General features: G+C 39.0%; 1 long non-coding RNA gene across 4 annotated transcripts in view; it reads left to right on the plus strand.

Annotated features, from left to right (window-relative positions):
* Window positions 1-5,411, plus strand: part of LOC129509880 (uncharacterized) — an 80,916-nt gene extending 75,505 nt beyond the window's left edge. For 2 of the 4 annotated variants that reach the window (XR_008664427.1, XR_008664430.1), the window contains one exon: window positions 4,053-5,408. This is a non-coding gene — a long non-coding RNA (uncharacterized LOC129509880). Of the gene's footprint in view, window positions 1-4,052 lie in introns of all 4 variants that reach the window. The other 2 variants (XR_008664428.1, XR_008664429.1) reach the window with 2 other exon arrangements.
* The last annotated feature ends 589 nt before the right edge of the window (window positions 5,412-6,000 follow it).

The raw sequence follows: 6,000 nt of genomic DNA on the forward strand, positions 1-6,000 counted from the left end.
TTATTTTCAGCAAAAGTGCTGAGACAATTCAAAGGGCAAAGAATAGTCTTTTTAACAAATGGTACTCGCGGGAACAATGGAATGTCCACATGCAAAAGAGTGAGATTGGAGCTCTTCCTCACACCATTTACAAAAATGGGCTCAAAATGGATCATTGACCTAAATGTAAGAGCTAATCTAGAAAGCTCTTAGAAGAAAACAGGAATAAGCCCTAGCAACCTTCAGGTAGGCAATGGTTTTTTTGATAACACACCAAAAGCACAAGACCTGAAAGAAGAAATAGATAACTGGACTTCTTCAAAGTAAAACACTTTTGTGCTACAAATGATACCCACAAGAAATGAAGAGACAGACAGCCTATAGAATGGGAGGAGATATTTATAAATCATGTCTGATAAGACACTTGTAGCCAGGCTATATGCAAACAAAAAACAAAACAAAACAAAACAAAACAAACTCTGACAACTCAATAATGTACGGGCATGTAGTCCAATTTAAAAGTAAGCAAATGGGCAGTCCGGTGGCTCAGCGGTTTAGCGCCGCCTTCAGCCCGGGGCATGATCCTGGAGACCTGGGATCTAGTCCCACATCAGGCTCCCTGCATGGAGCCTGCTTCTCCCTCTGCCTGTGTCTCTTCCTCTCTCTCTCTCTCTCTCTCTCTCTCTCTCTCTCTGTCTCTAATAAATAAATAAAATCTTAAAAAAAAGGTAAGCAAAGAATTTGAATAGACTCTTATCCCAAAAATATATACCAAATGACCAATAAGTACTTGATAAGATGTGTCATTAGTCAGTAGGGAAATGCCAGTCAAAGCAATAGTGAGATGCCACATTACACTCACCGGGGGAGCTGTTATAAAAAAGATGAAAGGCGAGCTTAGTGAGAAGGGGAGGTGGCAGAGAGGTCTGAGCCCTGATGATCAAGGATGATTTCACTGGTCGTAAGGATATTACGCTGGAGACAGATGAGTAGAAACAGAGACAGAAGTTCCAGCCAGCCTCCTGAGGCCAACACAAATACCCAGAGTATGAGTCATCAATCAGACACCCTCCACATGCCCTGTGACAGTCAGGCAGAAACATGAGAGACCCAGCAAGAATTATCTCCTGACAGTATATTGTGATCTTGCTAAATTCACTTTATTAGCCCTAGTAGTTGGCAGGATGTGGGAACTTTGAAATATACAGACATGTTGCCTGGGGGTAAAGATGATTTTCCTTCTTCCTTTCCATATATATATGTTTCTTACTTACTTTTCTTTTCTAAGGATGAGCCTAGAGCCTAGAACTTCCAGTATAATGTTGAATAAAAATAGTGAAAGGATATTCTTGTCCAGTTCTCAATCTTAGCAGGATTGGGTTCAGTGTCTCATGCTCAAGGACAATATTACTGTATTTTATACTGTCCTTTACCAGATAGAAGTCTCCTTCTGTTCTTAGTTTGCTGAGAGTTTTATCATGAATGGGGGTTCAATTTTAACAATGTCTTTACCTGTGTCTCTAGAAAAGATATAATTTTTCTATTTTACTTATTAATGTACCAAATTGCATTTGTTTTCACAAAAATGTTAAACTACCTGTATATTTCTGCAGTAAGCCCCATTTGGTCATGATGCACTATTCTTTATATATTGTTGAATTTGATTTGATATTTTATTATTAGTTTTGCATCCATTTTCATAAAGAATATTGTTCTATAATTTTTTTTGTCTAATACGTAGTTGATTTAGGTATCGGTAATTTGGGCCCCATAAATATATTAAGTATTCCTTCCTCAATTTTCTGAAAGTTTATGTCAAATGATTTTTTCTAAAATTTTTAAATATTTGGTAAAATTCACCTGTAGACTGCTCCCTTCCCCAACCCCTCCCAAGGAAAAGAACAGTAAGGAGTGTTGACAAGCAGGTGGAGAAGTTGAAACCCTCCATACATGGCTAGTTGCAGAGCGAAATAGTATAGCCACTTTGAAAAATGGTTTGACAGTTTCTCAAAATAGAATTGCTTTATGACTCAGTCATTCCACTCCTAGGGATGTATCCCAAGAGAATTAAAAACATATGTTCAGACAAAAACTTGTGCATGAACATTCACAACGGCATTAGTCATAGTAACCTCAAGCTGGAAACAACCCAAAAGTCTACAACTGCTGGATAAATAAACGAAATGTGGTATAGCTATATGATTAAAAGTTACTTAAATTGAATGTGGTAGGTGAGAATGACGTAGTGATAACATGCTACAACATGAATGAACCTTGAAAACATTATGATAAGGGAAAAAAGCCAATTATCTGGATGCCTGGGTGGCTCAGCAGTTGGGTGCCTTCCTTCAGCTCAGTTCGTGATCCGGTGATCCGGGATCGAGTCCCACATCCTGCTCCCTGCGAGGAGCCTACTTCTCCCTCTGCCTATGTCTCTGCAGTCTGTGCCTCTCATGAATAAATAAATAGATCTTTAGAAAAAAAAAAGGAGGCAATTATGAAGACCACATACTGTATGATTCAACTTGTATGGAGTGTGCAGAGTGGGCAAATGTATAGAGACAGAAAGTGGATTTGTGTTTGGCTAAAGCTGTTGGGGATAAGGGTTGGTAATGGCTGCTGATGGGTACAGAATTTCCCTTCGGGGTAATGAAAATACCCTAAAATTAGATGATGATCACACAACTCTGTTAATGTACTAAAATCTGTGCCATTGCATACTTTAAATAGGTGAACTGTATAATGTGTGAATTTCATCTCAGTGAAGCTTTTGTAATATATACCATGGTAAAAAAAATAAATAAATAAGTAGCATATGGTATTTACAGGATAGTCCAGGAAGGAAAATGATGAAATAATATGCAAACTGAGTTCTGAAAACTGTTTAGGAATTAATTAAGGTGAAGAGTGAAAGGAAGAATCTAATAGGCCGAGGCAACAGTGTAGACAATTCCTACCTTAGGAAAGATTGTACTGAGGAAGGCTCTGGTGACTCAGAACGCTGAGTCCCCACCCTGATATTTCTGCCCTGTGCAGTCTCCTCTCCCTGAGTGTGAGGGAGACCTATAGCTTACTTTCAGCCAACAGAATATGACAAAGGTGAAGAGATTTCTAGATGCAGTTGAAGTCCCAAATTAGTTAATTTGAGTTAATCAAAGTGAAATTATCCTGAAATGGGCCTGACTTAATTAGATAAAAACTCATAACAGAGGGCCTGGGGACTCTATAGGACAGAGATTCTCTCTGTGTTGCTGTCTTTGAGGAAGCAAACCAGCATGTTGCGAGAAAGCCTCTGGAGAGAGCCTTTGTGGCACAGAATTGGAGGTGGCCTCTAAGAATTGAGAATATTTCTCATACCAAAACCAGCAAGAAAATAGGGATCTTACTTAGATGCAAGGAAATAGATTTTGCCAACAGCACAAATGAGATTGGAAATTGTTTCTTTCCCAGTTGATGCTATAGATAAAAATGTAGCCTGGCTGACCCCTTGACTGTGGCCTGGTGAGACCTGAAGTCAGGGAGCCCACTTAAGGAACGATTATAGTCCTGGCCCACAGGAATTTTGAGACAATATATGCGTGTGTGGTTGCAAGCCTCTACATTTGTGGTAACTTTTATGCAGCAAATAAAACAGGGAAGTGTTGCTAGAGCTGTAGGAATGGGGTGATGGGAAGTAGGGGGTATGGGAGTGTGGGAGAATGGAACAAAACATGCTAGAGAGGGACATGGTCAGATCAAGGAATCTCTTATTTTACAGGTGAGTGAGAAACCGTAGCTGGCTTCTGAGCAGGTGATATGATATGATTCAAGGAAAAATGTAAAAAGATCTCTCTGGCAGTTTTCTAGAGAATGGATTGGAGATGGGCAAGATAGAAGTCATGCATGGTTAGAATACTCATAATTCTAATGAGGGGTTTTATTAGGTGATAACTTCTAAGGTAGGACAATGAGCTTAGAAGGAGGAAAGCTTTGCGTGAACTGAATGCAGGATAAGGTGGATATTCAAAGCTGGGACTATTTGAGATTCATTTCACCGAACACAACTGTTTGTTTGTTTTTTTGTTTGTTTTTAGATGTTATTTATTTGAGACACAGAGAGAGGCAGAGAGAGAAGCAGACTCCCTGCGGGAAGCCTGATGAAGGAATCGATCCCAGGATCCCAACTACCTGAGCCGAAGGCAGATGCTTAAACACTGAGACTCCCAGGCGTCCAACTATGTTTTCTATTATTAAGAATTGTGGGTCTATATTTTTCAGTTGGATGTCTCTTTCCAAAGGAAGGCATCCAGGACCTCTTAAAGGGAATCTTCCCTGGCACCATCCCAGGCCCCGTCCTCCCCAGTGTCACTCTATCCACCACCTTTCTCCCTTGAAATGGCTCCTTTTCTTATACCTGGTCCACAATGTGGCTTTTCTGCCTCTTTCTCTATGAACCTTCTTCATTATGTCCCTCCCTGGCTCCTCTTCGTCTCTCTACCACTAGCTGTGGACAAGTATCAACATTTTCCAAGCCACTATTGTAGAATTTTGAGGCATCTTTAACTTTTCCCATCCCCCATTTCTGAAATCAACGTTTCCTGATGATACTTCCATATTTTGCAGTCACATTTTGGAAAAGAATGAGAAATCATAATTCTAGTTAAACAATCTTTGTTTTACAGATAAGGACTCTGAGCCTAGTGAGGCAAATCAAGCTTTTCCATTTTTTTTTTAATCTCCATGGGTAATCATTTCAAGCTAATCTATTACCTCTTATTTGGATTGTTGTCATAGATTCCCATACTGTATGCCAATCTTCCTGAAATTCTTCTTTAGCTATTTGTTAATTAATCTATTAAGGTGCTATTAACTCATTTAATGAATACTTCATGAATATTCCTATTGTTCTACCCATGTTCTAAGCTCTGGAATAAACATGACAGAGGTGGAGTACCCATGCTGCATTGTTTATTTTTCAACTTCTTATACAGGAGACAAATGACCAAGAAATAAAAACAACAAAAAAAATGTATGTGTCCCTGGGTGAGAAAGAGATGTTAGGCAATGCTATGAAGACCACCAAAGCAGAGTACAAAAGTATAGAATGATAGAATCCCTGTTTGAGGAATATGCTGAACTGTGCAAGAATGAAATGAGGGACCCAGCTAAACAAAGATCTGGAGGAAAAGCATGGCAGTAATGATGCACTAAGCAGCAAGTACAAAGGCCCTGTGGCAGGTAAGTCTTGATGTATTTGACAAAGAGCAAGAAAGTCATTATGGCTGGAGTAGAGCAAGCCAGGTGATGGTTGATAGGAGATAAGGACAGAGAAGGTACAAAATGGCCAGGTCAGTAGAGGCAGCCCAACCTCAACCTGTCAAACATGTTTCTTCATCTTTCAATGAATAAAATTTGTCTCCTTGAATGGGTAACCAAGGATCGCCATTGGTTATTTTATTTGAACTTGTCCAGCTTTTTCTTTCATAGCTCTCTTATGTGAATTCTTTGCATCAGTCCAACTAGTCTATTCATCAGACCCTACGTTACTTTGCATGGCCATGCTACGAGAATATTCTCCCTCCCCTGTGCAATCTCTAACTGTTGAAATTTGCAGGATCTACATGATCTGGTTCAAATCTCTTCAAAGACTCCTCCTAATTGGAAAGTTCTTTTTGTCAGTATCATTATAAAGTTTTATCTTCTTTACCTTAGATTGTGTGTGTGTGTGCGTGGGTGTGCTGTCTTTGTTATAATGCATTCCAAACTTCCAGAGACTTGCTCATCACAGCTTTGTATCCCCTTTGTATTTTAGGTAGAGCCCTATAGAAATTAAAATATGATTTAAAAATGACTTGATTAGAGGATCGCATGTAATAGCTTTGAAAGAAAAATTATTGCAAAGTATCCTTTCATTTCTGCAGGATAAAATGGGATAATGATATAAGCATACATTGTAACTTCTATTTTTTATTATTTATTTATTTATTTATTACTCTCCAATAACATCGTCCAATAACCTCGGGGATATTTGTTCATTCATTT

Source organism: Nyctereutes procyonoides, unplaced genomic scaffold (genome assembly GCF_905146905.1).
Source record: "Nyctereutes procyonoides isolate TBG_1078 unplaced genomic scaffold, NYPRO_anot_genome, whole genome shotgun sequence".
NCBI classification, from domain to species: Eukaryota; Metazoa; Chordata; class Mammalia; order Carnivora; family Canidae; genus Nyctereutes; species Nyctereutes procyonoides.